Below are 6,683 nucleotides of genomic sequence, written 5' to 3' on the forward strand. Positions count from 1 at the left end.
GCACACAGACAGCTTTTATTGTGAAAGTACTTGGACTTTGGTTCTTCTTTAGTTTTCGTTTTGCACACGAGATGCAACAATCAGGTTAAAGTGCTGACTTGCAGTTTGTGTTCAGTATATGCAATGTAGGAATTAATGCCCAGAGGTGGGAGAAGTACTCAGATATTGTACTTGAGTAAAAGTAGAAGTACTCAGATATTGTACTTGAGTAAAAGTAGAAGTAGGCCTACTCAGATCAAATACTTGAGTAAAAGTAGAAGTACTCAGATCTTGTAGGCCTACTTGAGTAAAAGTAGAAATACTCAGATCTTGTACTTGAGTAAAAGTAGAAGTAGGCTACTTAGATCTTGTACTTGAGTAAAAGTAGAAGTACTCAGATCAAATACTTGAGTAAAAGTAGAAGTAGGCCTACTTAGATCTTGTACTTGAGTGTTACAGCCGCTACATCATCATCATCATCTTTTATTTAAAGAGACTCTTGGTCCATTATTACAAAAACATACAACACTCAAATATAAATTAAAAAAGGCAGTTATACCAATGTTTCCACAGAGGTGACTGGTATCGTACAGCACTGGAACACGGATTTGAAAGCAGCATAATGATAGAGTTATGAGAAACATTCAATCGACAGATGAATTTGTACATCAAAAGAGCATGGAACGTGTTGACTCGTGCGTTACAGAACATTTCACTTGCACTGCACCACCTTGGTTTTCTAAGCAGTATACGCAAACAGTCATTATATGCAACCTGGAGCTTCCGGAGGCTCGCCTTCTTATACTTGACCCACAAGGGGGCAGTATAGAGAGGAGTGCAATAAGCTCTAAAGAGGTTCACCTTAACCTCATCTGAACACCAAGAGAGTTTTCTAGCCAACATGTTGGCTTGCATATATAAGACACGCCGCTGTCTATACATGTCCTCATCATCAGCCATTTCATCTGTGATGATGTGTCCCAGATACTTAGTGTTACAGCAAACAGACAGCAGATACTTAGTGTTACAGCAAACAGACAGCACCTGCCCTGACAGGTAGAATGTTGGAAAACAAAGGTTCTTATCCCCTTTTGCTCTGCAGATCATTACAGCGCTCTTCTTAGCATTGTATTTAACGTCAAATTTGACTCCGTAATCAGAACAAACATTTAGCAACTGTTGAAAACCAGCACTGCTAGGAGAAACAATAGCCAGATCATCGGCATACATAAGATGGTTTACAATCACATTACCAATCACACACCCTGTTTTACAGACACTTAAATCATCTGATAGATCATTCATATAGATATTAAAAAGGCACGGTGAGAGGAGCCCCCCCTGGCGGACTCCATTACCAACACCAAATGGCGCAGAGACTGCATTCCCCCATTTGATCCGCATGCTCTGGTTGGCATACCAATAAGCCAGGATCCTAATTATACTGTTAGGCACACCCCTTTGTCTCAATTTTAAAAACAGTTTATGGTGGTTAACTCGGTCAAAAGCCTTAGAGGCATCAATGAAACCAATCAGAACAGTTGAATTCTGTCTTCTATATGTTTCTACCATTTCCTTCAAAGCATAGATGCATAGCTCAGTACCATGCTTAGCCTTGAAGCCAAACTGGTTATCTGAGGTACATAAATATGAACATAGTCTATCTAACAAAATTCTTTCCAAGACTTTGGATAACACACTGGCTAGAGCAATTGGTCTATAGTTATCCAAGCTCCCTACCTTGCCCGCTTTGTCCTTAATGACAGGCACCAAAGTAACAGTCAACATGGAGTCTGGCAACATACCATGAGTCATGAGGCCGGTAAAACAAATGGCAAGAAGAACGGCAACCTTCGGGCTTGCCAGTTTAAGGTGCTCTGCAGTGATTCGGTCAGAGCCGCATGCTTTATTATCAGCTAGCTGTGCGATTGCTCGATAAACCTCTTTAGCTGTGATTCCCACTGTGTCACTCTTCACAACATCACCAACTTTGTAGGGGTCACTTTTAACACAATTAAGTATATTAGAGTAATGTTGCCTCCACAACTCAGCTATGTTATCGGCTCCAGATACTCCCTCTATGGTACACGGTAATGACGTACTGGCCCTGTTCAGAGCTCTCACCTCCTTCCAGAAGCCAGTCACATCATTATGAAGCAGCTTTTCAGCCATAGAGTCCGCTCTCAATGTTTCTGTGTGTTTGTTGACATAACGAACTGCATATTTATATCTAGCATTTGTACGCTTTTTGAGATCCAGGACAGGCCCCTCTCTGGGCCTACCTGCCTGGACCCAGGCCCCAAAAGCATTCTTGGCTTCAGCATATTGATCAGCCACATGTTTATTCCACCCTGGCTTGACGTTGTGTCTCTTCCTAGAGTAGGTACAGCACGGTCTACTGGCCTCCCATACAGCTCCCACAATACAATCATACATGTTACAGAGGTCTTCACGTGAGAGTTTTCATTACAACCCACATCAACACACAGAGTTGCCACTTTGGGTAGATATACATCACTCAATAGGACATCAGTTCTCCCATAGTACAATAGCCTATCCTCATTTGTGAGCTTGGACCAATCCACTTTAGTGTTACAGGCATTTTTAACCTCCTGAGACATCTCAGGGAGACTATCACAATCTAGTGACATTATAAAAGGAATGTGATCTGACATTGATGCCTCATACACAATCTCGATTGATCTTACAGTGTCATGGGCATTAGCAGTGCTTATGCAATGGTCAAGCCATGAAGTTGTATGCCAGGCCTCGCTTATATATGAATAGCTATCTGTAGGCAGAAGTATTTGGCTTGATAATATAAGATTGTTATCATCACAAAACTGTAGCATATGCTTAGCAAACAAGGACCTTTTGTCTGATATGTCAGCATTCATATCACCCACTACAAAAACACTGGTGGAATGATTATCAGCAATAAAAGAATGTATAAAAGCAAGTCTGTTCAGGTATTCATCTTCATTATGCTGTGACTCATATGGTGTATATACATTGAGAATGCTAAACTCCTTGTTATTCATTTTGATCTGTACAGCAATACACCAGTCAACTTCAAGCCTGATGACATTAATGACAGCGTCCAGCTTTTTGTGCCACAGGATAGCCACGCCCCCTGCTATCCTTCCTCTCACTATTCCCAGAGATAGGTCCGTAGTGGACTCACCAGCCCCGTGAAAATTGTCATTAAGAGAGTTCAACTTTCCCAAGTCCTGCTTTGGTAAGAACGTTTCTTGCAAGCATAAAATGTCACATTTTTGTAGCAAGTTGTCCACCACTACACGTCGGATCCTATCAGCAGCGCTGTTGCCCAGGCGCAGCCCGCGACAATTAAATGATCCAACCCGCATAACGTTTAGCTAAGCAGCTCAGCCGTAGCCCCATTCAGTACCCTCGCACCAGCAAAAGGTCTAGCTCTGCTAGCCCCTATCACCTCCGCTTTACGTGGTTCATAGTATCTTCTCACAACTGAGCCTTCAGGCCAGAGTTCTGGGTTAAACATCTCCGCAACTTCATTGCACTCAGCACACACTTTAAACGAGCTATATCTGCTGCTTGCAGTGTCAATACGGTGACAGTTAACATCACGGCCGAGTTGTTCAGTTAGATATTCGGACAGTGTCTCAGCATCAAGGTCTGGCGAGAATTTGGTAGCAAAAACACTCACCAACTTCGTACGGATCACTTTGATATTCCCTTGTGCAGCAGTGCCAACAATAGGCTTAGGCATCCTCCGTTCAGGTTTCCCAACAAGCTGTTTAGATAAGGCAGACTGGCCCTCGGCCCTATTCCTCCGACCTCGGCCCTGTTTCACAACTTGACTCCATACCTGCGAATTTACCGCAGTTCCTCCAGGGCTCACACAGGCACTCACGGTCCCTGACGCAGCGAGCGGGTCAACACAGTTGGGATGTACTACATCAGTAGAAGAGCCGGGGGGGGCTCGCATCCTTCACCAACACCGCACCATTACCCTGAGCGCTCCCACAGGTAGTTTCAGCGTCACTTGGTACAGCCAGTCCTCCACCATGACTCGGCTCCAACTGGCGTTCTACGGCAGCAACTCTGCTGTCCATGGTCGCAGCCACAGCACGCAGGTCCTCACCGATATCTGCCTGAACTTCCACTACGTGTCTTAATGCGCAAACCTCGCTGTGCAGTCGCTCAGCAGGTTGGACACATCCAGGTTGTTAAACGTAACAGGCGGCAGCTCATCCAGGTAGTGGGAGACAAAACGGGGGATGTTTTCACCGCATTCATTTAGCACTTTTAGGCAGCTTTTAATATTGTTTGCATCCTTCTGGTTGCCTTTAAAGGCCACACACCGCTGCTTGGTTTCAGGACAGAGTTCAAACAACGTCTTTTTAGAAGTCTCGATCCATTCGGAATCGAAGGTGTTAGAGGCTACAAGGACTAGCTCGTCCTGGGTCATAGTTTTAATTTTAACCGCCAGGAAGTTGAGTAACTCATCCTCTACAATAACTAGGCCGTCAACAGTCTTATATATTGTAGGTTTTAGTCGAGGCCGGTGGTTTGAATCGGGAGCTACCGAGCCATAACACACACCATCAGCCATCTTGTAAGACTGTTTAATTGCAGTCAACCAGCCGTCAACTACTTTCGTTATGCCCTTAACTCTGCTTGTGTGTGGGTATGTAAATGAGCTGTGCAGTTCCTCTGCTGTCATTGGCCGTTCCGACCTCGCAACATCCGCGGTGATTGGACGGACGTCACCCAATCCCCGCCTGCTTCTGCCACGTCATCCGGGGGAGGAGTACAAAGGCCGGGCACGGACATCATTCTGGAGGCTCTGTAGTGTATTGTGTGACAGAAGCCTCTCATTGTGACAAGTGCATCTTCTGTGATTCCTTAGACTGCCTAGCGTGTGTATGCTGTGGGCCTCGTTAGAACCTATGTGGTTGCCCCTAGGGCAGTGTGTACTTCTGTGCCTCGTTAGACTGCCTAGCAGTGTGTATTCTGTGCCTCGTTAGACTGCCTAGCAGTGTGTATTCTGTGCCTCGTTAGACTGCCTAGCAGTGTGTATTCTGTGCCTCGTTAGACTGCCTAGCAGTGTGTATTCTGCGCCTCGTTAGACTGCCTAGCAGTGTGTATTCTGTGCCTCGTTAGACTGCCTAGCAGTGTGTATTCTGTGCCTCGTTAGACTGCCTAGCAGTGTGTTCAGTAGGGTTTCTGCGCGAGCACACTGATTAGCAGTGTGTCGTAGTGTTCTGTGTTTAGTATAGGGTTTGTGTGTGTGTATTGCTTAGATCCAGGTTGCTTAGCTCCTGTAGAACAGCATTTAGGATTCTTGACATTGTGAAACAGCTTAGACCCAGGTTAGTTTAGCGCCTGTCGATCAGCATTTGTGGAAGTATTGCTTAGACCCAGGTGATTAGCGCCTGTTGACCAGCCACCGCTGTGTTCCCACACCGCCTCATTTTGTTTAGTGTTTTGTTCCACTTTAGAAGTGAGGTACTTTCTTTCTTTTGTATCATATTGTGCATTTGTGTATATTTGTATCATAACTCTCTTTTGGAGTTCTCCTTTTGTTAAATCGTAACAGTTTGGTCCGTTGTTGGTCCAGGCTGTTCGTATATTATTGTGTTCATTGTTTTGGTTACAAATAAACCACCGGTAACACATACCAATTCCAATCTGGTCGTGTCGTGTCCCTTTGGTCCCCCTAGCCCAATAGGGAACGTACAATTGAGTAAAAGTAGAAGTACTCAGATCTTGACTGAGTAAAAGTAGAAGTACTCAGATCTTGTACTTGAGTAAAAGTTGAGTAAAAGTAGAAGTACTCAGATCTTGTAGTAAAAGTAGAAGTACTCAGATATTGTACTTGAGTAAAAGTAGAAGTACTCAGATCTTGTACTTGAGTAAAAGTAGAAGTACTCAGATCTTGGACTTGAGTAAAAGTAGAAGTATCCTACTCAGATCAAATACTTGAGTAAAAGTAGAAGTACTCAGATCTTGTAGTAAAAGTAGAAGTACTCAGATATTGTACTTGAGTAAAAGTAGAAGTACTCAGATCTTGTACTTGAGTAAAAGTAGAAGTACTCAGATTTTGTACTTGAGTAAAAGTAGAAGTACTCAGATCTTGAGTAAAAGTAGAAGTACCAGAGTGTAGGAATACTCTGTTACAGTAAAAGTCCTGCATTCAAAATGTTCCTCAAGTAAAAGTAGAAAGTATTATCATCTAAATATAGTGAAAGTAGCGACAGTAAAAGTAGTCGTTGTGCAGAATGGTCCGTTTCAGAATACTATATATGATATGTTTTATAATGATTGATCATGAAAGTGTTCTCAAAGCTGGTGAAGGTGCAGCTAGTTTGAATGGCTTTGTATACTGCAGGGTAGCTGGTGGATTTACTCCAGGTGGAACTAAAGTCTGATTTAACACTTGATTAGATTTCACATCATTCATCCACATCTGTGAAGTAACTAAAGGTATTAAATACATGTAGTGGAGTAAAAGTAGTAGTAGTAGTAATAATAATAATAATAATAATAATAATAAGGTAATACAAATGTGTATAAGTTGTAAATAAAATAAAAATACCTGTGTTAAACACGGTGTGTTGCATCAGTGTGGCATCAGGTGGCTGATACAGACCAGAGGCGCATCAACAGGAACATGATGTAAAGCAGCACGGTGTTTACAATATAGGCCTACATTCAAATCC

The sequence above is a fragment of the Gymnodraco acuticeps genome, unplaced genomic scaffold (genome assembly GCF_902827175.1).
Source record: "Gymnodraco acuticeps unplaced genomic scaffold, fGymAcu1.1, whole genome shotgun sequence".
Taxonomy (NCBI): domain Eukaryota; kingdom Metazoa; phylum Chordata; class Actinopteri; order Perciformes; family Bathydraconidae; genus Gymnodraco; species Gymnodraco acuticeps.